The sequence below is a fragment of the Cyprinodon variegatus genome, unplaced genomic scaffold, assembly GCF_000732505.1.
Source record: "Cyprinodon variegatus isolate N-32 unplaced genomic scaffold, C_variegatus-1.0 Scaffold372, whole genome shotgun sequence".
Lineage (NCBI taxonomy): Eukaryota > Metazoa > Chordata > Actinopteri > Cyprinodontiformes > Cyprinodontidae > Cyprinodon > Cyprinodon variegatus.
Window position 1 is genome coordinate 55,006 of NW_015150825.1, and position 3,675 is coordinate 58,680.

General features: G+C 34.1%; 1 protein-coding gene across 2 annotated transcripts in view; it reads left to right on the top strand.

Moving 5' to 3' along the window:
- cntnap2 (contactin associated protein-like 2) overlaps positions 1 to 3,675 on the top strand; it is a 219,357-nt gene that overhangs the window by 53,620 nt on the left and 162,062 nt on the right. The gene's annotated exons all lie outside the window — the stretch shown is intronic.

Consider the following 3,675-nt stretch of genomic DNA (forward strand, 5'->3'; position numbering starts at 1 on the left):
TATATATATATATATATATATATATATATATATATATATGTATATATGTGTGTGTGTGTGTGTGTGTGTACCTGTCTAGCCGTCAGAGTGAGGACCAGTTGTTGCAAAGTGAGGTCCTCACATGCTATTTTGCTAATGGTTAGGTTTAGGGCTAAGGTGTTAAATGATTAGGGTGAGGTATGCATTGGTAATGGTTACATTTAGGGTTAGTTTTAGGGTTAGATCATAGAAAGGGTTGAAAATGACCAAAAATCATTGGAAGTCATCACATGGTCCTCACTACGAAGGCAGAACAAGTATGTGTGTGCGTGTGTGTGTTTGTGGACACACTGCATATACTGTTTATACCCCATATACCTTTTCCCCCTTTTGGTACCTTCTTTTCACTATTGAGTCAATGTGACAAGGGAATTTCTCCACTATCTTATCTTATGTTGTCTTATCTTATCCTAAATTATCCCTTATTTGAGTAATTAAGTATCAATGCTCAATAGTGTTCCCAATCTCTCTTCTCTTGACCCCACCCCTCACCAGTTAAGTCCACAATATTGTTTTTTGCCACAGTTTAATATATTATTACTCCTATTCACACACGTCTTGCTTTAAGCCACTTGAGGAATGCATTATTTTAGAAACTTTAAACTCTTCCCTAAACATGTTCAATTAAGGAAATAAATCATCACCTTGGTCTTGAAAATGTTTGCTGAGATGAACTCTCAGGATTTCTGGAGTCTCATCATAAACGTTTTTGTTTATTTTCAGATGTTTCTGTCTCATAGCAGCTTTTGTACACAGACAATAAAACCCTGTGTTTGTTATGCTTTGGTGCAGAAGCGTGTCCCTTTATAATACAAAAGATTTCTTCTGTGCTGTTTTAAAAATATTTTTGGTCTCCAAATTCTTTGGAAGCAAACAGACCCCTTGCAGATATTCTCACTGAGAGGAGTGGATATTCAGCAACATTTTATGCTTTGTAGGAATGGGAGATTGTTAAAAACCTGTGCATAATGAAACATGCTCAAGGCCATAAGAACATTTTATCTGTGAGGCTCAACAATAATGATCTCATTTGTAAGTTTTTTTTTAACTGCTCTCTTGTTAAGTTTGTGCACAGATTTACTAGTAAAATGGGTCTGTTTGTCAATATTTTTTTCAGAAAATATTGCCAGTACAAGAATTATTAATCCATGCAAATGCCAAGTTATTGTACAGTTATGCTACTTAGCTTAAAGGTATAGTGGAGGACGTTCATTTTCCAGGTGGATCGTCAAAATAAGATGTCCTCCTAATTGTCAATCATCCTGGTGACATGTTTACGTAAGACCGTCCTATGTACTCGTCCCCATTTTCACTTAAAAGTGGTGAGTCTGACATAGTGGAAAAATAGCAAATCATCTTTTGGAAAGTAAGCTTGTATGAGCGTTGCAAACAGCAACATTTAGGCAGAGCGTGCACAAGGAGAAATGGGCTCATGCATGTTCTGGCACGCATTTAATAAGTGTTCCCTCTAGGGAGCGGGTACCGGGTTGTGCATGTGCATTTTTCTTTTTAAAGTGGACAGGGCGGGTCTTTTCAAAAATTCACAAAAAAATCCTCCTCTATACCTTTAACTGTACTGCATAATAAATCCTCTTTTGCTTCATATTTTTCAAAATTCGATGCATTCTGGTTCTTTTTCATATATATTCATATCAATAATTCATGCATAAGGCTATCTGAACAGAAGTCAGTTTTGCAAATTAAACAAAGAATGAAATATTTTTCTCAAGGATAATTTATATGCAATAGAGTCACTTGAGTCAGTTAAGGAATTGGCATATTGGAAAAGTTATAAAGTTACATATTGTAATAACATAACATGTAAATTACCAGCTAAAATTATATTGGATTTATATATCTAACAGGCAGCTATAGCCTTCTGTTTGGTAACATTTACTTTTTTATTGCTCAGTGTTTGGCTTTCTTCAGTACTTTTTTCTTCTCTACTCCCTTGTAGAATTTGGTTAAGAAGTTGAGTTATTTTTATGACCAACAGAGAAAGACACTAACCACCTGTGAAATTTTGTCTACTTTGAGCACACAATGAAAGATGACCTACAGTGTGCCTATATAGTAAATATTAAGTTTTTTAAATCAGATTAAATGAGAACCGGAACAATTTATATATCTTGTTCTTTGAAAAATGTGTTTAATCATGCTTTAGTCTGTGAATAACACAATAGATCTCCTTTTCAGTTACTTATTAAAAATCAAATTTTAGCCTGACTGAATGTGACAAGAAGCACATTACTGGATGAAGATAGCAGGATCTTGGAACAGGATATTAAAAATATGACTATATGTATTTCTATATATCCCTTCTCATACAAAAATTATTGCTCTTAAATCCATATTTAATTGTTTTTTAATCCTTCCATAAGAGAAGAATATGAGCTTGTCTACCTCCTGGCAGTAATGATAAATGTGTTTCTAACTTTTTGTGCAATGTCTAATAATACAATACATGCCAAATTAATGTGTATATATATATATACTGTGGGAAAATTTTGTATGTGTGTATATGTTGTGTAAGGATTAGTAATTTATTTTTGAAGAGCAATAAAAAGTTATTTCTTATTATCAGGTTAAATATATAAACCTAGAAGACTGAACACAGGTTTACCAATTGTTTCTGAAGCTGATTCAAATACCCTAAAAGTCTGCATTATGATAATCAAGTGGATTTGTAGCTACATTTTGTAGATTTCTATCTGCTGTAAGATGTAATATCTCTCTAAAGATTCTCTCTTCTCCATCTGTTTAAAATGTATATTTGTTTTTATTTTAATAATTCAGTTTTAAATTTAGTTCATTTATATAGCGCCAATTCACAACACATTTAATCTCAACACACTTTACAATTCAACCAGATCATACCGTCAGATTGGTTCAAAGTTTTCTTTGTAAGAAAAACCAGTTGATTGCATCGACTCATTGATTTGAAGGCAATCCCTCACACCGAGCATGCTTGTAGCGACAGTGGAGAGAAAAATCTTTCTTTTAACAGGACGAAACTTCCAGTAAAACATGGCTCAATGTGAACAGCCATCTGCCCAGGCTGACTGTGGTTCAGGGAGACAAAAGCAGACACACAGAAAGAAGCAGAGATACAAAAGTAATGTTTCTAAGTAATAAATATATCAGTTGTGTTGAGTAAACAACATTCATTCCCTCCATACACACCTGATGCAATTATACACCTAATTTACTCTCCAAAGTAGCAAGGGTGCCTCACCCTCTCAATTCAAAGATGTAATACATCCTGCACACAAGTGGTGCAAGTATAAAAACTGGATAAATAATACCTAAACTGAAGATCTGATGATGATCTTACTTAAAACAGAACCATAAAAGTCTTAACCCATTATTAGCTTAGTTTGTTATATATTAAGAGATTTTTTACTTCAATATACAGCGTTTGGCATCTATGGAGGCTTTGAGCAGGTTACCCTACACGAAAAGTTACCTGTGTGACTTGAGAATGTCAGATACGTCGCTGACTGTTTCATGTTATCTAGAGCACAGCTTTATAGTATTCTGATACAGTGGGGCAAAAAAGTATTTAGTCAGCCACCAATAGTGCAAGTTCTCCCACTTAAAAAGATGAGAGAGGCCGGTAATTTTCATCATAGATAT